This window comes from Balaenoptera acutorostrata, chromosome 5 (genome assembly GCF_949987535.1).
Source record: "Balaenoptera acutorostrata chromosome 5, mBalAcu1.1, whole genome shotgun sequence".
NCBI classification, from domain to species: Eukaryota; Metazoa; Chordata; class Mammalia; order Artiodactyla; family Balaenopteridae; genus Balaenoptera; species Balaenoptera acutorostrata.
Genome location: NC_080068.1, coordinates 37,466,142 through 37,491,087, shown reverse-complemented (window position 1 = coordinate 37,491,087; position 24,946 = coordinate 37,466,142). Strand labels below are relative to the sequence as shown.

Genomic DNA, 24,946 nt, shown 5'->3' with positions numbered 1-24,946 from the left:
CATCTGGAGTTCAGGATTCTCTTCCAAGCTCACTACTTGTAGGTAGAATTCAGTTTCTTGCAGTTAGGAGACTGATGTCCTCAGCAACTAGAGGCTGCCCCCATTCTCTGCCACATGGTGGTTTGTTTCTTCAAATTCACCAAGAGTGTAGTTGCTGATGCTTCTCTCTGCCTTACTTCTTCCATCTCTGCCTTCTAAATCCTTTTATAAAGAGCTCACCTCACTAGGTCAGGCCCTCCTAGGATAATCTCTTTTTGTTTATTTATTTTTAATTTTAAGACTTTGTATATACATGTTTCCCCTGTTATTTGAAAATAGAGAATTCCTATGAAAATTTTAATAAGCTGAAATTGTGTAAATCAAAGTAGCAATTACCTTAGGGCACCTCTTGCTAATGGATGCACAAAATAAATCAAGGTAAAGCACAGATGCTCACAGTCACAGTTCAAAGCTTGATGTTGCGATGCTGAGTTCAGTTTCTGGGGAAGGAGCTTGGTGGGGCCATTCTCACTGCTCAGGTTGTGCACTGCCTCTATAATTGCTCAGCTCATGCAAAACATATGATGAATGTTATTTTCATTTTTCATCTTTTTTCATAAAAGTAAAATCTTCCTTGGATTTCTTTTGGTTAACAGAAACATGTACTAATGTAGGTCTTTTGTAAAAGTTAATTGGCATAAAGTGAGCTTGCGAAAAGTGAGGGATACCTGTATTTTTTTTAAGAGCAGATTTAGGTTCACAGAAATATTGAGAGGATGGTACAGAGATTTCCTATATACCCTCTGCCCTCACACATCCCCCATTATCAAACAACATCCCATATCAAAATAGTATATTTCTTATAATCGAACCTATATTGATACATAAATGTGTCAAAACATCAAGTTGGACAGTGTACAATTTTTATTTGTCAATTATATCTCAATAAAGCTGGAAGCGAAAAATATATTTTTCTTCAGTGTTTACAAAAACACTTAAAGAATGCATTCAACAAGAAATATAAAATCCACAGAATTTTTTATAATAAAATTTCATTCCATTAATTTTTTACTGCATTTAAACAGCATTGTCATATTCCTGGCCCCTCAAATTTTTTCTATAGTTTTATCTAGATAAAGGTTGTGTAAGTAATTTACATAAAAGTGTGTAATTCTGCCCCTGTTGTGCTATCTTATTAGACAAAATTCTTCAAATTATTCTCATAGGGAACCATTTGAGTTTTAGAAGTTGTAAGTCTAACTCTAATTGCTATCTCTTTCACATCACTTTACTCAGGACTTGTATCTAAAAAATTGAGTAATATTTAGAATTTCTAACATTTTCACTATGACAATATATCACATCTGCTGTTATTTAAATTATTAACTTTTGTAATTTATTCCCTGCATAATCTGTTATATTATTTGTTGCTGATGTTCTTATTCTGTACAAATGTTTTCTTGTACAATCATCAAATTTTGCTACGGTTTCTGCCCTGAATTGGTTATGTATTGTTTTGTAACAACAACATAATTTCAGTGTTATACAAAGATAAGCATTTTTTGTTGTTGCTGTGCTGGTAACTATGAATTTGCTGGGGGAAATTGGCCTAACCCACTCTCAGCTGCCTGGCTCTTGTGTCCACGTCCTCACACATCTGCAGATTGGCTGTGGTTGGATGATCTAGGGCAGTCCTGGGTCTGACTAGGTTGGTTGGAGTGGCTCTGTACTGTATCCTCTCACCCTCTTCTCAAGGCCAGTGGGCTAATCTGGGAATTCTTTTGCTGGTGAAGGCAGAAATGCAAGAGAGTGTCAGATGGTTTGCAAGACTTCAGTCATGCTGTGCCCATTAACATTCATTGGCTGAAGGAAGTCCATGGCCCAGTTTAAATACCAATGGAAGTAGGGAGAGAGGGAGTAAATATTTTTTAATGATAAACCTAATCTACCACAATCCATATTAAGAAAATTTCTATTAATATAATTAAAGTTTTGTGGATGATTCACTGAATGCTGGACACGTTCACAAAATTGAAACATAAACATTGAGCATTCAATACCAGCATGTCAATATTGTACCATATTTTCATATTTCTACTCTGCAGGATCAAGAGTTATAGTAGTTAAATCAGATTTTCATTTTGAATACGTAACACTATTGTTATGTGTTTCATTTTCTTTATGTCTACTAAGAATATGTGATAATTATTGCCAACATTTGTAACCATCTCATTCTTCAGTTCATTCTTTCCCTATCTCTAAAATGTCTTCATTCTAGAAAAAAATGCAGATTCTTGAGGATAAAACAAAAAGCAGCAGAAATCAAATGACATTTTTTAATATTTGGAATAATTTTTGTGGAGTAAGTTATTGAAACTTTCCTGCTTGCAATGTCTTTTGAGAAGACCTGTCTTCTAGTTGAATATTCTAGTTACATGGTCATGTATCCAGGACAGGAGAAAGTACATTTGGTGTAAATAGTTTTTTTTCCTCTCCATTTTTCTTGAAATTCATTAGATTTGGTTGATATGGAGGTAAAGGGTAAATTTATATCTTGCTCTATCAGTGGCACATCTGTGCTACAGTTTACAGAAAGTAATAGCTCTGAATTTTTTTCAGACATTTCAACAAATTTCTCCAAAATTTTATATAATGACATAGAATAATATTATTATAGCTCTATTCTAACAGGTCTGTTTTTCTTTAATCCTGACATCTATGATGAAATAATAAAACAACTCAGTATTTTATCTTAAATTTTATAGCATTTCAAAATAATATTCATCTAAAAGTTATTTAAATTTCAAAGCAGTTATATTTAAAATAATGAAATAATCATAGCAACCAAAAAATGCTACGTTATACTAGCCAAACTATTACAAAGAATCCTTACTACATCTACATAATGATATATATACCTAAGTTGTTAAATAGTGGTTTGTATTATGCAAGCACTTGTAGATTTAATTTTAAAACTCAGCAATGTAATTATCACACAAAGTAAAAGAGTATATGAGCTACAATATGAAATATCAAATTTAACCACTGTGCTAAAACAATGGAGGCTTTAAACTTTTTTTTTTTTTTGGCTGCACTTCGTGGCTTGTAGAATCTTAGTTCCCTGACCTGGGATTGAACCCGGGCCACCACAGTGAATGCACCGAGTCCTAGCCACTGCACCTCCAGGGAATTCCCTAAACATTTTTTTTTAAGATACAGTGATTAATATATTAACTTAAAATGTAATTCCTTTGTTCAGAAGCACAGGTCATTTAACATGTTGTTAGACCAACAATGTCTTTTGATTATCAAGTGTACATATATGTAATAAAATGTTAGCATAAGGCACTTCATTTCCATCTGTCTAAAAATTGTCATAACATGCTGATTTGTTAGAAAAAGTATTTTGTTGCTATCATAATTTTTAGTGCTAGGAAACTTTATAATAAAATCTTTTCAACTGAAAACATTAGCAATGTGCACATTTGGAACTGCAACTCCTAATGTGACACTTTGAGTTTACATTCTAATGGGAGATTGGGGAGGTAATAAACAAATGAATAAACAAATCAGTAATATTACCAATTCATGAACACATATGAATTTCAAAACACAATAAATAAGATTGAGTATGTACTAAAGTTTTATGGACAACATTATATTCTTTGGTCAAGGAAAAACTCTCTAAAGTAGTGATGTTTAAACTAAGAACTGAGTCATAAGAAGACACAGGAAGAAATAACTGGTGCAAAAGTCGTTAGGTGAGAATTATTTGGAATGTTTCAGAATCAGGAATGAGGTCAATGCAGCAAGAGCATAGTGAAAGAAGGGGAGAAGTAAGGGAGAGAGAAGGTACTAGGTGAAGTTCTTTGTCAGATAAGGCCTTAAATACCAAAGTGAGGAGATTGTATGCTCTGCTAAGATTGATGGGACATCACTGGAGAATTATAAGCAGGGGTCTCCTGGTCAGGCATATATTTTGAAAGATAACTTTGGTTGCTCTGGTGTTGGTTAGATGGAGATATAGGAACAGAGGAAGCAAAGGAGACTACTGCAGTAGCTAAGATAAGCAGGGATTGTCTTGCATTAAGGCAGCAATATTGGAGAAAAATAAAAGAGGGAAGATTTGGGATAATTTGAAGGTAAAGTGATAAGACATGTATATATTGATGTGGAAATAGGAAAATAAATGATTACTAGTTTTGGGGCATGAACAACTGGGTACTTGTGTGTGTTATTGACCAAGGCCAGGAGTCTGGGGAAGAGTTGTTTGGGAATATGAAGAATGAAGAATTCTCTTTGGGTACTTTAATTTGGAAGGATCTAAGACACAAGTATGTGCAGATATTTTGAGTAGGCAGTTGCATTCATGCATGAGAAATTCATGGGAAATATCAGAGATAGATAAATTTTGAAGCTATTGGCATACAGGAGATATTTGAAACCACATGCCTATAGGAGAGTGTTTAGATGTGCAAGGAAGGGACAAGGACACTGATTGACCTGAGATATTAGAGGTTGAACAGAAGATGACAAACTAGCACAGGAAATTGGAAAGGAGCAGGCAGGTTGGTAGAAAACAAGGAAGGTGGAGACAGGGAAGAAACAAGAAAATAGAGTGTTTGAGGTAGTAACCAGTGATCAATTGTGCTGAATGCTAATGAATGGGCAAGTGCAATCAGAGTTGGGATGGGACTATTGGATTTGGCAACATGACAATTTATATGTCCCTTTGATTTAAGCAGTATCTGTAGAGTGGTGAGAACAGAAATTCAGCTCAAGTGCTCTGTAGCTAGAGCTGGATTCTATACCATGGCCTCATTCCTGTGGATGAATTTAATGTTTGGGTTAAAACAAAACAATCTCCCAATTTATCCCTCCACAACCTCTGCCCTGTGACCATAAATTGCTTTCTACATTCATGACTCTACTTCTGTTTTGTAACTAAGTTCATTTGTACCTTCTTTCTATTTTATTTTTTTTAGGTTCCACATATAAGCAATATCATATGATATTTGCCTTTCTGTGATTGACATATACACACTACTATATATAAAATAGATAACTAATAAGAACCTGCTGTATAGCACAGGGAACTCTACTCAATACTCTATAATGGCCTATATGGGAAAAGAATCTAAAAAAAAAAAGGAGTGAATATATGTATATGTATAACTGATTCACTTTGCTGCACACCTGAAATTAACACAGCATTGTATATCAACTACACTCCAATTAAATTTGTTTTATATTTATTTTTAGTATTTGACAGTTTTGTTTTTTTTTTTACTTTGGGTTTATTTATTTATTTATTTATGGCTGTGTTGGGTCTTCATTTCTGTGCGAGGGCTTTCTCTAGTTGTGGCAAGTGGGGGCTACTCTTCATCATGGTGTGCGGGCCTCTCATTATCGCAGCCTCTCTTGTTGCAGAGCACAGGCTCCAGACGTGCAGGCTCAGTAATTGTGGCTCACGGGCCTAGTTGCTCTGCGGCATGTGGGATCTTCCCAGACCAGGGCTCGAACCCATGTCCCCTGCATTGGCAGGCAGATTCTCAACCACTACGCCACCAGGGAAGCCCCTAAAATTTTTAAAAATAAAAAATAAAAAAATTATAAATTAAGAAAAGGGAGAGTGAATAGTATTGTACTATGATGATTGGAAAGAGGATGTTGGGGAGGAACCAACTTGCCCTCAGCCACTACATAAAGTTTCTTTTTGTGTCCCAGTGGGGGAAAGTGATGATATAGCTACTGTTATTATGAAATCCATAAAACAGTGAGTTTCTGTTGTCCACTGTCTCCCACATATTGCCAGAGGCTAAGGCTATTAAGTAGAGATCAGTGGTTGAGCCCAGGTTCTGATAATTTTATTAGGCAATAGAAGCCTTCCAGGGCAGACCAAGTTCTGTCTGTTAGTTTTATCAGGCTTAGGTTTTATTGGGACCAGGGTAATAAGCCAATGTCCAATATTGTCTCATATCCAATAACATCTCTCAAAATAAAATGGATTACAAGCTTATTAGTATCGTTCTTTTAAAGCTATATCAATTCCAAAACTCCATGCCCATTTTGCCCATCATGACCTATTATCTCCTGGCACTATACCTGTTCTCTATTTTTCACTGAAATTTTGGGTCTGGGAGTCTGCAGTTATATTATCCTGTTTCCCTTGTCTTGTGTTCTACAAACAAAAGTCCCTAGTAGGCAGTCAGAGGGGGGAAAAGAGAAGAAGCGTTTATTCCTTCCTCTGTATTTCTAGCAATATTTCTGGAAAGGGGTTGTAGACCTTCACCAATTCTAGACTTGGCCATGGGGGCTCTCCTGCTTGGTTTCAGCACCAAATGGCCTAGTCCCACTTGTAAACTCAGGAAACATCATATTCACTCTTTTGTTTCCATAGACCTAAGAGTCATAAGCAATCTTCCTGCATTACTATTATCTGGGTTGCTTCTCCATTCCCTTTTTGCTCTGTCAGCTTTTTCAACATCTGCGTCACAAATTTCCTGTATCACATTCCCTCCATTTGAAATACATAATTGGTTTCTGTTTTCCTGACTGGATCCTGACTAATACCCTGGTGAACAGCGACCTCTTCAGCATTCCAGGCCCAAATATGGAGGATACTAGCAGATTGCTAAACAGCTTCTCAGAGTTGATATTAATGACACTGTCAAGAAAAGGCCACTCTTTGGGCAGAAAGTAGAAAACACAATTCACTGCCTAGTAAATGAGTCAGCAGAACGGTGTTCATGAAATTTCTGATTTAGGTCTCTGACCAAGTCATGTTGCTCTACAAGTCCATGGATTTGTCCAAGGTCTCTAAGTATTGAACAGCTGTCATTCCCAAACAACTGAAAATATTACCATCTAAATCCTGATGACTGTGTAGACCACCGTTCCCTACTGACAAGCTTGCTCTCATGCTGGAACTGTAAGGAGGGAGAGTGACTGAGGAAACATGTCTTCCCTTGGAATGCAGACCTACAGACCATCAAGCAGCACCCAGGACTGGCATACTTCTCTGTGGGAGGATAACAGGTGGGGAATCCACACTTTCCATTATCTTCTGCTGGGCTTGGCCTCATGAGTTTCCTTTGTTCCTTAAAGAAAGACTATTCCTCAGTCTGTTCCATTTGATGTTTTGCTATCTATCCTGAACAAATGAAGACCTAGATAGGACCAAATTCACATGACTGGCATGCTCAAAATCATTAATAATTAGAGATATGAAATTCTAATAACAATAAGGTATCACTTTAAACCTATAGAACTGGCAAACATTAGAAAGCTTGATAATGCTGTGTTGGTGGGATGTGGGTATACAACAACTATTGTGTGTGGATAGTAGGAGCAGTGTGAGAGTAACTAGTGAAATTAAGCAGACATGTACTCCATAACCCACCCTCTCCTTGGGCATTTATCCCTGAGAAATGTTCACACAGATCTTTCAGAGGGCACATATAAGTACAGTTATTCTGGTGCCATTTGAGATAGCAGGGAGAAGAAGCATCTAGAGTTCCATACAGGACAGCAGAGAGGCAAAATGCAGTGGAAGCACATCATGGGTTATTGTCCAGCAATTAAATAAAAACAGGTTATATGTGCACATGGCAGTATGGAAGGATCTTAGACACACTGAGCTCAGGGAAATTTTAAAACTATATAACATGACACTATTTATTTAAATAAAAATATGTATGCACACAACATAATATACATTTTGCAAAAAACATACAAAGAAAAATATATTTAATAAACACAGTGGTGGTCAAAGTGGGCAAGGTAGGTAGCAAAAAGGTAAAAATACATAAAGAAATAGAATGGTCTTGCATGGCAATAAAATGACATTGTACCTTGAACAAGAGAGTATGATTAATTCAATCTCATACAATTACATTTTCAAACAAAAGCAAGCACACAATCATAAATGCACACGTATTATAAACAACTACTACACAATCTACAGTTGGTCAAATTTGCAAATGCAGGTCCACAAATATGGAGGGCCGATTATAAAGTTATACATGGATTTTTGACTGTGTGGCGGTCAGCACCCCAACCCCTGCATTGTTCAAGATTCAGCTGCATATGTTAATTTATTTCAAAATCTAGCTTAAATACATTTCCAGAAAAATATTTTTTAAATGTTAAAACTCAAGAATAAATATAAAATTAGAATGGTCAATGAAATTGAAAAAAAGAAAGTATTCACCAAACACCATCATGTCCCTAACCTGTATGTTCAGACAATTTCAGAAGTGAATTTTACCAACTTCTTAGAAATAATTTCTAATACACGTGTTCCAAAAAAAAAGTAAAACAGCAAAACTTCCCAGCTCATTTCATGAGGCTTATATGACCTCAATTTCTAAAGTAGATAGAAGCAATAATTGAAAATAATGAAAATATTGAATTTTAAAATCTATAATTTTGTTACCAGTTCTAATTTTCTGTATGATGGCTTGTATCACAATCCACAAGATATTGATTAGGGAAATAATTGAAGCTTTCTCAATAGTCTAATACTTCATAAAACATTCCACGTGTGCTTAAAAAGAGCAAGAATTATCTGTTTTTTAGGTGTAGATGTCTAACAAAGTCTAAATAGTTCAAATTTGTTTATTATATCTCTGCTTATTTTTTGTCTGATTGATCCTCAGTTTTAGAGTGGGATGGACTAAAATCTCCAGGTATAATTGTTTTACCTATTTTTTTCTTCCTTTTTGCAGTAGTTGTTTTATGGTTTTGGAAATATATCATTAGGTGCACATCTGTTTATGATTGTTATGTCTTCCTCTTCTGTTATTCTTTTACCAGAATACAGGCATACCTCAGAGATATTGCAAATTCAGTTCCAGACCACTGTGATAAAGCTAATATCACAATAAAGAGAGTCACATGGATTTTTTGTTTCCCAATTCATATAAGACTTATGTTTACCTTATACTATAGTTTATTAAGTGTGCAAAACATTATGTCTAAAAAAGAATGTACATACTTTAATTTAAAAATACTTTATTGCTAAAAAGTGCTAACCAGCATCTGAGCCTTCAGCAAATTGTAGTAGAAATTAAACAGATCACAGATCACCATAACAAATATAATAATAATAATGAAATAATAATGAAAAAGTTTGAAATATTGTGCGAATTACCAAAAATGTGACACAGAGACACAAAGTGAGAAAATGTTGTTGCAAAAAATGGCACCAGTAAACTTACTCAATGCCGCAAACCTTCAATTTGTTAAAAATGCAATGTCTGCAAAGCACAATAAAGCAAAGTGCAATAAAATTAGGTCTGCTTGTATAAAATTCTTTGTATTGAGGCAAAATAAGTTGCTATTATAGATAATCCACAAAACAACAATGATTCTACATAATAAAAAAAAATTTCTTCCTCACACAAAGAACAATCAGCTCCAGGGAGGGTGGTGTGTTCCATATGGTCATACAGGGACCTGGGCTGACAGAGGAAATGCTACATCCAACACATAGCTCCCCAACTGCCTTGGGAATCAATAGTAACCAATATACGGGTAGAGAAGAATCACATACTTTTATTGGCAAGGCCTAGAAGTGGCATACTTCTGCCCATTTTCCCTTGGCCAAAATATAAACACAGGGAAACACTTAACTCCAAAGGAAACTCTGGGAAAGGTAGCTGTGCATATGTCTCACATTTAAATGACAATCTGGCTGATTAAAAATTATAGATCAAAGTTGATTTATTTAAATACTTAAAAAATATTGCTTCGTTATCTTCCTGTCACCAAAGTTACTGTTAAGAAGTCTCAAATAGATCTGATTCTTATTTCTTTATAGGAAGATTTTAGAACTTTCTGATGTCCTTATATTTCATTAAAAATTCTATTTTTATTTTATCTTTTTACTGTATTCTTATTTTCCATATGTTGGTAGTTCTGCTTTTCTTCTCCATATCTCTTAGCTATCCTTTTATATTTCATTTCCCTTTTCCTTTTCATGCTACTCTCAGGAAGATTTCTTCAAAATAGTCTAAAAGTGCACTAATTGATTTCTCTACTATTTTCATCCTTCTATTCATCTTAAACTATTATAACTTTTATTTTTCAAAATTAACATTTCTACTTTTTTCTATTTATGACTTCATCCTATTAAATATTACTAATATTCATCATTTTAAGAGCATTTATCATGACTGTTTAAAATGTTTGTCTATTTTAATAACTGTTTCTTGTGATATTCATTGTTGATTTTGCTTTCTTTGCTGAAAAGATTGTTCTTCTAAGAGTCTAGTCATGTTGGCTTGTAAGTTCATATTCTCTTAGAATGTCTTCCTGCTCTAACTTTTAATATGTATTGGGGAAAAGCCAAAGGCCTGTAAGTACTTGTCATCTCTGTGAGTTTAAGGAAAGGGAGGAAAGGGACACCAGTGCACACAGCTACAGAGTCACTAGGTGGACCAATAGATCTGAAGAATTCACTTTTAAGATCACCTTAGATAGAAGCAGCCTTAGAAGAGGTCATTTCTTTGGAGTGATGTGAACCCTGCTGTTTGGAACAGAGAGGAGGCAAATAATGAATGCCTAAGGGTAGCTAGCCTGCCTACCCTGTTTACACCAGCTCCCTGCCCAGATGATTTTTGAACTACCCTTGAATTCTGTTTGATATTCATCTGTTTCCTCAAGACCAAGCAGTCTAGGCTCGAGGGAATTTCTGTGGTGATGGGGCAGGCAATAACTGTCTAAGGCAACGTGGAGAGAAGAAGAAAACATAATACATCTCCAACATAGTCTCTCAAAGATGGGCCCGGATGCTCTTAGCCAGAGGCAGATGCTTCCTGCACCACCATTCCTCTTTACTCTTTCTGAGATGCTTTCAGTCTGTATGGAGCTCTCATAGGTGTTATTTTTTTCGGATCTTTGATTCCTTCTATTTTCTGTAGTTTCTCCAGGGCTGAATCAAGGGAAGGAGTAAGAAAAAAATCTAAATCTGATTGTTATTTGATTTTAATTATGTTTATGATAAAAGTCTCAAATTGTAATGTAATCAAATATTTTGTTCTTTTAATTTTAAATTCTTCCATACTTTTTCCCCCTTCATTTCAACCCATTTGAGAGATATAACAAAGTGCATTAGTAATCCTTCCAGGCATTGGTTCTCAGAATGAGAATAGGACAGAGGACCTTCCTAGGGGTTCATATGACTCTTGTGTGGGCATGTGTGTGTGTATGTAAAAGGTTATATTTAATTTTCCTATTTTGATTAAGAAGGTTGCATCCTATCTACTCCACAAGGGAATCTGAAAATCAGTAGTATTGAAAGTTCTTCTCTATCTCAGGGCTTGAGTTAAATGTAATGTGGCTAAACTGAGTTATACAGAATGTGTACACAGATCTTGAGAAAGTCACAAAGGTAATAAAAAAAAAAAAAGAAGATACATGAAAGAAAAAAGTAAAAGAATTAAGAATATTCAATAGGAAGATTAAAAGATGACAATGTTCAAGAGATTTTGAGAGGCTACTCCCACATGCCAAGACTATTGTGGTCACTCTGAGCATGTGTGGGGTGGAGGAGAGTAGAGATGAAGAAAACAGAGGTTCCTTTTCTTGAAATACATATCGTCTAGGCTGGAGGAGACATGAAATGAAGAGAACAAGTCAACAGTGTATAATTATCTGCTGAAAAAATCGTGTAGACCACAAGGGCTAAAATGGAGTGCTTCTGTGTAGTTAGGAAAGGTATAAAGGAAGATCCTAGAACAGATTTTGATATGGATATGATAGATGTGGAGTGAGGGAGAAATGTTTCAGTTAGGGGTGTGTGTGTGCATGTATTTGTGTGTATTTGTGTGTCTACTGTTAGAGATGTAAAGGTTAAGATTTTTAAATAATGAAAAACCTTATAAATTAAGCAGAAGTATTTGGCATTTAGTTTTGGAACAGTAGAGGGCTACTGAAGTTTCGTGAGTAAGGCACCAGTGTGAGAACAGTGGTATTTTCATCAGGTTGCAGAGTGAAGGATAAATTGGAAGAAAAGGTGGTGGAGAACAGGAAGCCCATGTAAGAAACTATTTTTGGCAATACAGATGTGGGGTAATATGAGCCTAGACAAGGGAAATATTATTGAAGTAGAAAAAAAAGGACAGAAAAAATTGTAATACATTGAAGTTAGCAATGAAATGAATTGTGGTTATATGCGAAGAAAACATAAGAGGCAGTGATCATTTTACCAAAAGAATATAGAGATTATGATCAGAAAATAGTGTCAGTGAGGAATGATTTCATTCATTCAACTAAAAGAATGGCTTTTAAACTGTGATTTGTAAATTGTTATAGTTCCTTAAAAGCTGAAATTTCACAGTTTCTGGAAGTAATAGAACATAATTTAAAAATTAACTCAACAAATTTTAATATAAAACAACACACTCATGAAACTTGTTGCATAATATCTACATTTAAGCTCAATGGGGCCACCAATGGCATTAACCTGAGCTTCCACGCCAACTCACTCTTTGTGCAGACTTCAGAATAAATCTGCATGTTCCTGCTATGCGTTCATATTTGGACACAAATATGAATTCTTACAAAAATATTGCTGAGAGACTGTTGTTTCTCAGTGATCTTTTCTAAATTTAGGTCTACTGAGATGGGCACATTGTCCATCTACACTGTGTGTGCAAAACCAAGATACAGAAATATAACTTATTTGTTACCCATAACTCTTTCTGTATGTATCAGTATGTGTACATATAACAAAATGGCCCATTTGTCACCTTTAAAGACTTCATAATAAGTACCTGCTATTCTATTAGCTTTAATCTGATAAAATACTGGTTTTCCATTTAATACATATTATAGAAAGGAATCTGTGTTTAGAAAAAATTGAAAGTTACTGGTTTAGAACACATGAAGGTTGAAATTTTCATGGTACTCAGATGAAAATAATTTACAGACAACTGGGAATGTAGGATTAAGAAATTCTGTTGGTAATTTTGAGACTGGTGGTAGATTTGAAAATAACTCATATAGTTGAATCTATGAGAGTGAACGAGATCTCCGAGTGCAAGGAGTGTTTTAGGGGCTTCCAAGGATACGGAGTGTGAGAAGGATCAGGGTACAAGGCTAAAAGAGAAGGGAAATCAGAGGGTTGGAGGTGTGCCAGTTCTTAAGCATATTAGATGATCAAGTCTTACTCTGAAAAACCAAGAGTTTTGGTCTCAACTGAAGACTCTAAGAAAATTATTCTAGACAATATAAAGTAAACTTCATGAGGAACTGGTAAAGAAGAAATCTAAAATGTCTGGTAGAAGTGGAGGCCTGCCCAAAGGAACTAAATGCACTACATTGCTTCTGGGATAAAATGATGGTTCAAAAGGCAGTTTAGCTAATACAACATCTTTTCTAATTGTAATGAGAGAGAGAGAGAAGAAGTTCCATTTAATATTTGAGGTTGAAACAAATTCTCATGACATATTTCAAGTATGTATAATATTGAATTTGGAGACAGATGGGGAAAGAATAATAGAGTGGTATTCCACTGAACATCAACAGTTAAAACAATAGAAATGAAGGAGAGGAAAGTGGGAAATATGACTGGATAAAACTAAAAGGAGAATAAATGAAAGAAAAGTTAAAGGGTGGTAGAGCAAATAAGAAATTGATAACTGGAGTTCTTTCTAAAGAGCATGATAGAAATGAAAAGGGAAAGTAGGGAGAAACAAGAGTGGACATTTGGGTTTCACAACAATGCACATAGAAGGCGGGAGAGGATTCCCAGTGAAATGAGTCTGTTTCCATTTTCCATGCTGTAGAAATTACTTTTATTTCTGCCCCAGATGTTAGGAACACTTACGCTCCATTAAGGGTCCCAGGCAGCTCTTGTCACAGTTTATTATTTTTTTCATTCTCAATTTTCCTCTCTGATTGGAGGATGTATTTTATCTTCTACCTTAATAAACTGTGTAGAAAACTTGCAATTGAATTCTGGCGTCTTTCTTGTAAAAGGCTAAGAAGTGATTGCATTAAGCTTTGGACAAAGTAAACACTCCTCTTTCTGTTTATTTAATTTTAGAAATTTGTTGCTTTTTTCCATATTGCATAAAGAGTAGGCTTGCACGGGATATGTATGTATATAGATTCTATTTAAACATACATACTTATTTATGTACAGAGAGAGAAAGAGTGCAATTGCAAAGAGTGTGTCTCTGTGTGTTCATGTGTGTATAAATATACAATCTGAGGGCCACTGGTGATGATAAGAATAGGTTCTTTCATTCAGTAAAGCTTAAGGTGACACTTTCTAAGGATGGCACACTTCACAGTAGCACATACTTAATTGGAAGTAGCACACTTCCAATTAAGCCTTGTCTAAACCAAGTTTTAGCACTGAGACTTCCCAATTTAGAAAAATAAATGCAAAGAACTCAAGGGCCATAATCACATTAAATTCTCTCAACTTTCCCTTAAGGAATGTACACAAAAATAATCTCATCTTTGAGCTGGAAAAAAATAAGTCAGGATGATGAATAGTTCTCTCAAGGATCTAACATAAATCTGAAAGCACATACCAAAACCCTGATTAAATTCCTGTTCTCTTGAATCCACTTGCAAGTTCAATGTAACCCCAACTGCTAGAACCATTTCTGATTTAGGCCAAAGGGGTTTAGTGCTATGATCTGGGACTAAACACACTTGGAGCTAATTTGGTGCTCACTTTGTGTTCTAGTTCTGATAACATTTCCAGGACTAAACCTCCCAGAACTTTCAGGAACCTATTTTGCCATCTTTAGGTGGACTCAAAGACTGAAGTTTTTGCCTTGAACCCCCAGCCAAATATCTGGATTCCCTGCTTCCTGCTGTCAGACTTCCTGCCAGCAGTTTCCATATTAGCCCCTGTGACTCTGCTCTTTACAATGGGGGAGACATGCTGCTGTGTCCTTTTGGACCCCCAATGATTGATTGCCTGCCTGGTTAAAGTCTTCTGTCTACCACCCTAGGCCACCATAGCACTGGTGTCAGAGCTTCAGGTCCAGGACCCAGGCCCTGATTTACACTCAGTTGTGCTATGGGTTTCTTCTTTCTCGTGGGTCTCACCCCATCCAGCACTGCCTTTTCTGTTTACCCAGTATCTCCTCATGTTGATGGAAATTATAACTGAAGCAAAACAATATTCATTTTTTGATTTTACATTCAATTCTACAGATTTAGAATTTGAGATAATTAGAATAAGCCTAAACTTTAATGTCATATTAATTAAGGACAAAAATCTGCTAAACAAAATACTAAGTCATCAGGTAGAATACTTAAATTTTGCGAGAGAATGAACTTTCCAAACACATTCAAGCTCTTTTCAACTATTTATATAAAATACTAATGTGTTCTTTGGGAATCTTATGTATTCAACAAAACACTTCCTCTGAAAAATACTTTTCAAATAAAATCCACTTACTTCATTGATTTTATGTCTTTTAAAGTTGTTTACAGATACATTTTTATTGATTCCCTTCAATAACCTGCTGTTTCTCTTCACTTAGTTACAATTAGCAAGAGTTTATTGAAATAGTTCAGAACTGTTAATCATGCTAACATTTATAGATTTGTGAGTTTATAGAAGCACATGTAAAAGAAAATCTGTAGGAACTAAATCCTCAATTTGATATAACTGCCAAAGAGAAGGAGAATTCTTTTCTTTGCTCCTTTGGAAGCTTGTAATACCTGAACAGTGTTAAAATATGTTAAACTTAAATTGTGAGGATCAGAATACAGCCAATTTAAAATTCAGCTCTCTCTTTTTTTTTTCCATATCCTTTCTGGGTATTATTTCCTTGGTTTTGAGACTTCACATTAACAATGAATGGATGTAAAGAAGGAAAGGAACTCAAGGAACCAGAAAGTGTGTGAATGAGGCAGCAGTTGAACCCCTGATCTCATTTGGATTTCGTGGTAACTCCCTGTGTGTCATAGGTGAGGACCCTCAGAGGGACTGAGCTTGTGAAGGACCCAGAACTAGTAAGAGGGAAGGAACTAGCATATCTTGAGCTCATTCTATGTGCCAGGTGCTTTACAGATAGAACATTTATTGGGGTGGCTAGACTTAGCGGTGTACAATTAATAAATAGCTTCAGTGCTGTTTTAATCTGCCCTTCAGACTAGCTCTGTTGGTTTTCTCATCTCTGACAGATAATCTTGCATAAACACCAGAGATTTGGGGTCACTCATATCTTATTTTCCAGTATTAAAAATCTGGTTGATATTGAAGTTTCGATCTGTCATCAGATTCAAATCTTCTCCCCTCCCTGCTCTTAGAATTCCCAGGTGGGCGAGGGTAGAGAAGATCTGTTTCTAAAGTATTCTCCCAGGTTCTCCACCCCCAACTAATACCATCAGGGGTCATGGAAAACTCACCACTTATACACTACCCTCTTGGAAAGGATATTTTGTGCCTGAGTCTGTCTATAAAGTGTCCTGGACTACAATTTCTCCTTATAAGTTTGATTAATGAGAGTAAAATGCCTCATCTTGAATTACATTGGAGTATATCCTGTTTTTGTTTTTAAATAAGGTGTAACAGGTTTCATTAAATTGCCTGAGGTCACAGCAAGGGATATCCCTAGGACTTGAAATCATGTATTTGGAGTCCAGAGTCCAAGCTCTTCTCATTGCCCTACAAAGCTTCTCTGTGAGTATAAACACAAATAAATAAAAAAAGTTTCACACTTTTAATTTAGCGTTTTCTCTCATCCAAGTTTGAGTTATTAGATCAACACCTTTAGAATAAGTAATACCATTAAGTTATAACAAAAATTGATTTATAAATAAATAAATGTTTGTCTATTAAAGAGAATCTAATAAATATTAAATAATAAAGGTGAAATAAATAGATTTATATGATTTTTCTCTATTTAAGGGTAATAGTTTTTAAATAAAAACTGGTTTGCTAGAGAAGATCAGAATATGGATTGAGGGCTTTTAAAGATTTGACTGTTTGGACATGTTGAGGGCAATCTAGTAATTCTCATACAAAAATAAAAACCTGTGATAATTCCTGGAAGGAATATTGGTTACTGAGGCATTCTTACAGCAGTTCAGAGATGTTAGAACACATCATATGCACATGCTTGTATTTGAAGAACATGAAGTGTGGTTGGGAGGTAGGAAAAAACGGGTGGAAGTATAGGTGGCTCAGTAGTTTGACTATTGCCAATTCACACCCTTTTCATAAAACCTCCAAGATTTTATTTCAGTTCCTTGTCTGACATAAAATGAGACACTGTATTACCTGTGAGAGAGCTGTTACAAGTAAAAGTGAAGGATGAACCAGTGCTTCTCAAAACCGTTTCCTCAGGATTGTTTGAAATCAGAGGAAAGACATTTAAAATCTAAGGAAAATACTGAAAAAATTCCATGTTCAGAAGATTGCTGTCCTTAAGGGTATGGAGGTTAAGCAAGTTGCTTTCTAGCCCCTCATGTCTCCACTGTTTTCCTCAGTCTCTCCCTTTTTGGTCCAACAATGAAAACTGTTTCAGATTCAAATAATAAGGGGTGAGGGTGAAAGTGGTAGTGACCAATTAAATTATCCTGACCTGTTTTAGAGTTTTGGGCATGAGTAATGTCCCAAACCATGTGCTCACTTACCTGTAGTATTTACCTAGGTATAATATTTATGTTAGAAGTGTTTCTTACAGCATCAATTTTCCCTTGGCTAGCTAAGAGGAAATCAATGGCTATGTGATTATTTGTGACAACACTGTGTCAATGAAAATTCAATTTACTATCAAGATAAGAAGAAAAAATGGAATATTATTCAAGCCAAGCTGAGGATTATAACCAGGGAAGCAGATTCTCAGCAAGCTGTGAGAACTGTTCCACCTGTTAGAAGTTGGAAGGCAAAGTCATATACATTTTTGAGACAAAGGATCATACATCAAAATGATATATTTTACATAAAGTTCACCAAGGATACATAGTCCAGGTAAACACATACAAAGAAACAGCAAGTCACCATGATCCCCTACAGAGCTGGGAAAGAACACTATTCTTTTAAGAAGTTACATCAGAAGAAAGAAATAAAATTGATCTTTAAGGTTGAGCAGGCTCTTCCATCTTTGAGGGGCTCTGGTTAATGTGTATGGCAGATGCACGCTGCACATTAGGGAGGGAGAAGACCCAAACTAACACAGAGAGAGAAGTTTATGTTTAATTTTTTCTTGTCCTACCTTAAAACATAAATTTTATTTCATCAACTGGATAATAAATTTAACCTAGTTTGTGGAGCTTCCAGAGCAGAAGGTATTTTCATTAGAAGTACCTGAAAGGGGCACAGATACTATTGGGTATATGCATAGTGTTTATATCAACTGTAGTGAACCAGTCATTGTTCCTTTAAGGTAAACAGCTCTGAAGAGAACAGATGGATAATTATAGCTATGATAGTTCCAATATTAGTTCCCATTCCTGGTGTGGTAAGTTTTGTTGATAGGGTTGTGATGACCTGAGAAAAATCATTTTGTTGATGTGGAGTCAAGGTCCACTTTTCACAAGGCTGAACTTTGGAATGCATTATGTGACTGAAATTTAAGAACGAGAAGGGGCCTATAGGATGAAATCTACCTTCTGAAATGTTAAAAGGAATAACTTGTATTTCTTCTGTCAGCAGAATCAGATAGAAGAAGACAAGTCTAGTAATGAATTAAATTCAGAATTGTAGCTGTATTAGTCAGGGTCCTCCAGAGAAATAGAACCAATAGGATATGAAAGGAGCTCTATTATGAGGAACTGGGTCATGCAGTTATAGAAGCTATAGGAGGCCCATGATCCACGAGCTGCAGACCCAGGAGGCCAGTGGTGTAGTTCAGTCCAAGCCTGAAGGCCTGAGAACTGGAGAAGCCAATAGTGTAAATGCCAGCCTGAGGGCAGGAAAAGATGAGATGAGATGTCCCAGCTCAGCAGCAATGAGGCAGGAAAAAGGGGCAAATGCCTCCTTCTTCCACCTTTTTGTTTTATTCAGGACCTTAACACATTGGATGATGCCCAGCAGTTGGAGAGGGCAACTTACTTTACTGAGCCCACCAGCTCAAATACTAGTCTCATCTAGAAACACCCTCACAGACAACACCCAGAAATAGTTTCACCAGATACCTGGGCATCCCCTGATCCAGTCAAGTTGATACATAAAATTAACTACCACAGTAGCTAAGAGACAAATGAGCAAGACAGTTTGTTTTTCCTTAAGGGGCAGAAGACCTTAGGGAGTAAAAAATAACAGAATATAAATAATGGAGAGTATGTTGAAAAACCTTTATTCAATTAACAGAGGGTGTCAAAGTACAATAATAATAACCAAGACTAGAAGTAAGCAAAGAAAAATTGTACCAGGGAATCAGAAAATTATGTTCTGTTGACTTGGACAGAAAGTCTGTGTCTGCAGTAATCAACTTGATCAGAGAGTCTTGGGAGGATACTGTTCACCCGTGTAGCTGTCAGTTTACAGACTACTGATGGACTGGACATCCAGTGCTCTAGAGGAAATGGTGTATGTCTTCTTAATTAAGAAACATGAATCTAATGACCATCTTGGAGTTTTGCTGCTGTGTCGTTAATAGTACATCATAATGTTCTTTCCATCATGGTTCAAGGGCAGAGTTCTCTGATGTCTCTCCCTGAAGACCAGCTTTTCAGGCTTCAGATCATGCAGGGTGACTGTTCTATAACGGAGTTTGAATCTGCAAGCTTAAGGAACATGCATCTTCCTTAAGTGCTTATAGGCACAATTACTCGGGTAAACGATGCTTGCTGATCATAGTGGTCACCTGCTATGTTTAGTTTTATTTGTTCAGAGGGAGGATGCCCGTGATGGATGACAGTTGGTTTTTGGCCAAGTACCAGAGACATGAGATTGTACAAGCACCGCACAGAAATTCTCATGTTGCCTGCTGGATGTGAAACTATGCCTCCTCCAGGCTGAGCATCTGCTTCCTTTGGGGTTTCTTAATCCGGAAGAAATCTATTAGTCCCTAGGTCATATGGTCATGTGCAAAAATTAAATTTCAACTTACATACATGTTTTGTTAGGGTGGTCAATAAAATACTTTGAGTCATAATAATGTGTTATGGTGAGATAAAATTATCTAGAATTAAAGGAATGGAGCTCTCGACACCGCAGGGCTCGCCCCCGCCCGCCAGCGGCGGTGGGGCCCCAGCTTCCCAGTCCCCCTCGCTTCCCACGCTCTCCAGCAGGGGCCCAGCCCAGGTCTCCTCTCTCCCGCTCTTCCCCCTAATTCCCCTTCCGGACGCTGCCCTCAAGTTGAAGCCTCAGCCGCCACAACAGACCTCGAGCCCCAGCAGCCGCCCCCATGCAACAGGCCGTGGCCACTGGCCTACCAAGAGCACCAGCCTCCCCAACGGCAGCCTCCTGGGGGCCCCTGGCCTCCACCTCGGCTGCCCCAGGGCTTCCTGTGGCCGCTTCCCCCTGCCTGGGGCCTGCAGCCGCTGCTGGGAGCGGGGCTCCGCCGGAGCCGAGGGCATCTCGGTACCGCAGCCACTGCCACCACAGCAGAAACATCAGGAGAGGCCAGGGCAGCGGCCACAGGCAGCGCCAGGGGACAAAGCACAGGAAAGGCACCCCACAGTCACCGGTGTTTGAGGGTGACAGCAATTCCAGAATGCTGCATTTCCTTACAACTGTTGTGGGCTCCACTTGTGATGTAAAGGTGAAGAATGGTACCACCTGTGAAGGTATGTTCACGATGCTGAGCTCAAAGTTCGAACTGGCAGTAGACACTGTGCACCAGAAAGCATCGGAGCCAGCAGGTGGCCCTCGTCAGGAAGACATTGTGGACACCATGGTGTTTGAGTCAAGTGATGTCGTGCTTGTCCGCTTCCAATTGAAATGTTGACTTCAATTATGCTACTAAAGTTCACTACAAGTTCACTGATTCAGCCATTGCCATGAACACAAAAGTGAGTGGGGAGCACAAAGAGAAGATGCTCCAGTGCTGGGAGGGGGTCGACAGCAACTGTGATGACTATGACCTGGAGTCTGACATGTCCAATTGATGGGACCCCAATGAAATGTTCCAGTTCAATGAAGAGAACTACAGTGTAAAGATCGCCTATGAGAGCAATCTCTCTTCTTGTCCCTTAGAGAAGGACAACTCAGAAGAATTTCATCAGCGAGAGCTGTGTGCAGCCCAGTTGACTTGAGAGACTGAATCGAGCCCCCAGTACTGCCTGTGGATCGCCATGGAGAACGATGAAGGGCACACCGAGGAGGAGAACAGTGCAGTTCAGCAACGGGGTTCAGGGCGAGAGAGCCCCAGCTTGGCATCTAGAGAGGGAAAGTATATCCCTCTACCCCATCGAGTTCAGGAATGTCCCAGGGGAGGAGTTTGATGGAGTAGTTCTCGTGCCGGCCAGCCTGGTCTTAGCTCTTTGCCACCTCTTGGTCTTCACCATCTTGACAATAGCAGCCCTAGCCCAGGTTCTGAGACACACAGTATCAATGGATGCCCTTCCAGCATGTCCCCTAAGGCACAGTGGCCTCTGAGAGGTACCAAGACTCTGTCTTCCCCCAGCAACAGGCCTTCTGGAGAAGCTTCTGTTCCACCTGCTCCTGCAGTGGGCTGGCTGTACCCCCTGTGCTCTCCCAAGTCAGCTGCCCCTGCCCCAGTTTCAACTTCCTGTCCTGAGCCTCCCATCTGCTCAGCAGTACCGACCTCTTCAGCTTCCATCCCCGTGATGTCATCAGTTGGGGATCCTGGAGTAGGCTCCATTTCCCCAGCTTCTCCAAAGATCTCACTGGCCCCCAAAGATGTAAAAGAACTCCTGGCCAAGTAACCTGAGAGAACGCTGCAGTTCCAGGTGCTATCCTGGATAGCTGGGAAAGTCCCTGGCCTTCAGAACAAACAGAAACGCTTTCAACTGGAAGAACTGAGAAAGTTTGGGGCCCAGTTTAAGTTTCAGCCCAGGAGCTCCCTTGAGACCAGCCTGGATCCTTTCCCTCCCCAGATCCTAAAGAAGGAGGCCAAAGGGAAGGAGAAGGAGGTCTTTTGGCTTCAGACCCCATGCGGACTGTTTCTTCCTTTTAGAATCTGTATCGCTCGAGGAGGACAAACTACCCCTGCCACCAGCAGGAGGCACCGAGGGGCGGGATCAGCCCCCACTGCCTTGCCCAAGCCAAAGAGATCACAAGGATGAGGGCCCTGTTGCTGAACAAGTGAAGAAGTCAACACTGAACCCTAAGGCCAAGGAGTTCAATCCCACTAATCCCCTGCTGTCTGTTAATAAATCAACCAGTACTCCAACTTCTCCTGGGCCCCAGACTCATTCAACTCCCTCCATCCCGGTGCTGACAGCAGGTTAGAGTGGGCTATAAAGCCCCCAGTACATTTCCTACATACCTCAGATACACATGGGACCAGATGTTCAGGCACCTCAGGACACAAATCCTGTGTCCAACTCAATGCCTGGACAGCAGGGCAAGTGTCAGGGAGCAAAAGGCTCCCTGCCCTCCCAGCACTCGGACAAACACCAGCCAGCTTCAGCCCCTCTAATGATGCAGGCCATCGCCACTGCTTCTGGCCCACCTCTGGTGGCTGCCACACCTTATTCTTCCTACATCCCCTACAACCCACAGCAGTTCCCAGGCCAGCCCACCATGATGCAGCCCATGGCCCCCTACCCTCACAGCCAGTGTTTGCCCCCATGCTTCAAAGCAACCCATGCATGCTGACATCAGGGAGCCATCCCCAGGCCATTGTGTCACCCTTCACCCTTCAGTACACTTCTGCAGAGCAGCCCACCCCCCAAACCCTTTATGCCACTGTTCACCAGTCCTATCTGCACCATGCCATGTAGCTCCATGCCCACCAGCCGCAACCAGCCACCATGCCTATTGGGAGCCAACTGCAGTCCCAGCATGTGGACCCTGGTCCCATCCAGCACCAGGTGGGGCAGGCCCCACACCTGGGCAGTGTATAGCCATAGCAGAATCTGTACCACCCAGGGGTCCTGACAGGTACACCGCCTTCTCTGCCACTGGGACCTTCTGCCCAGTCCCTTCAGAGCAGCTTCCCCCAACCAGCCGCTGTGTATTGCATCCATGTCCACCAGCAGCTGCCCCACGGTGTCACCAATATGGCCCATGTTACCCACACCCATGTCCAAACTGGAATAACAGTAGCCCAGCCTCCTCACCCTGGGGCTCCCCACCTGCCCCAGATGATGCCGCTGCACCCACCCCAGAGCCATGGGGGCTCCCCTCAATGTGCAATGCCCCAGAGTGGGGTGCCTGCATTCTCAGCTTCCATACCCTCACCCTACCCCTACATCGGACACTCCCAAGGTGAGCAGCCTGGACAGGCGCCTGGATTTCCGGGAGGAGCTGATGACAGGATTCATGAGTTCTCATTAGATGGAGGAATTCGGCTGATGCACTGCAGGTAGGGCAGGATGCATGGGCTCTGGGTGGGGAGTGAGAGGTCTTGGAGGCAGGGCTGTTGCACAGGGCGCCTGCTGACCTGCACCTGTCTGTGATGTAGGGTGAGCAGAAGCCACAGTCGCTGCTACCAGGGGCTCGCTCCTGGCTCTGTTCTTTGCTTCCCTCTGTCCTCCCTCAGTTGTGATCCAGCAGCCCTGCTCCCCACTGCCTCCTCAGCTCTCAGTGAACCCAACTGTCTCCTGACTTAGGCAAGGTAAGGTCAGCGCAGCAGACAGCGCCAGGCTGGGATGTGGGGGCTGAGCTGGGCACATGAGGAAGAGCTCTGGCTCACTGGGAAATGGCAATTGATCTGTGCTTCTGACAGCCCCATGAGACACCTTGAGGAGGCCGGTCCTATCAACACTCCCCCAACAACCCACACTGGATGGCATTGGATGAAGGGACAGCTGCTTGGGTTCTAATGTGCCTGCTGTCTTCTCTTTCCCCTCCAACCAGTTCAATCTCATCCCTCCCGGCAGCTCCCCTTCCACCCCCCAGGGAACTGAAGATTGTCCTGGCTGTGACCTGAGACCTCCATGAGTGGAGGGAAGAGTGATCTATGTCTCTTCCCCCAGCAGCTCGGAGCAGTCCCAGCCCCCAGCCCCTTAGCCCCCTTTCCCCACTGGGGGGGAGTGGTGGGGAGCTGTGGGATTCCTGCCAAGCACCTTGAATGGGAAGGGCTTCAAAGTGGGCAGGGCCAGGGTCCAGCAGGGGTGGGGGTTTTCTGCTCTGCCCCTGCCCATCCCCACTCCATCTTGCTCTCCCATCCTCTCATCTATCCCCCTGCTGGAGATGGAAGATCTTTTATTTTCTATTATTTATAACCTCAGACTTGGGCCCCTTGTTCTTTCTTCCCCATTAACTTGAGTCATCTGTGTGAGAGACGCAGGTGCCCCACCAGGATGGTTGGACAAGGACTTTTACTTTTTATTACATAAAAATATTTTTTAAAATTAAAAAAAATATAAAGTTTTAAACTAATGTGAGATGCCCTCATGGGCTGTGGAGGGAAATGGGCATCTGGGAAGGGTCAAAGCAGAACCTGGTGTACAACACATTCATGGTCTCATGTGTGACATCCCCACAGATGCTCAACAGTAATCCTATGAGAGATTTTAAGTGATGATAAAAATGCTGCATTACCAGGTGAATTCAGACGCCAGGAAAATATTGGTGTCACCTCATTTGCACTCATAGCTGGCAAGATTGCATAAATGATTATCTACTTGAATACATTTCCTCCTTTTACTTTCAAGTCTCCAAGAAAATCCTTTGGTTGACTCGGTATATTATTTATCAGTAATTAAAGTTTAATATTTACAGTGTCTCCCCAAACTTGTGTTCTTTTAAAAATGTGACATAATTGTGGTTCTGCACTTTTCCATTTGCTAAGGGGTAGCTAATAAGTTTATAGTTCCTTCAGTTTAACAGGAAACAAATTAGAAAGTGGGCCATACTTCTTGAATTTTTTCCTAGAATTGGTTCTTATAATGAATTTTGAATTGTCCT

The 24,946-nt window shown here is 39.5% G+C and overlaps 1 pseudogene; it reads left to right on the top strand.

Moving 5' to 3' along the window:
* The first annotated feature begins 20,312 nt into the window (after positions 1-20,312).
* On the top strand, positions 20,313-23,966 carry LOC103006090 (ataxin-2-like protein; annotated as a pseudogene).
* Positions 23,967-24,946: the final 980 nt, after the last annotated feature.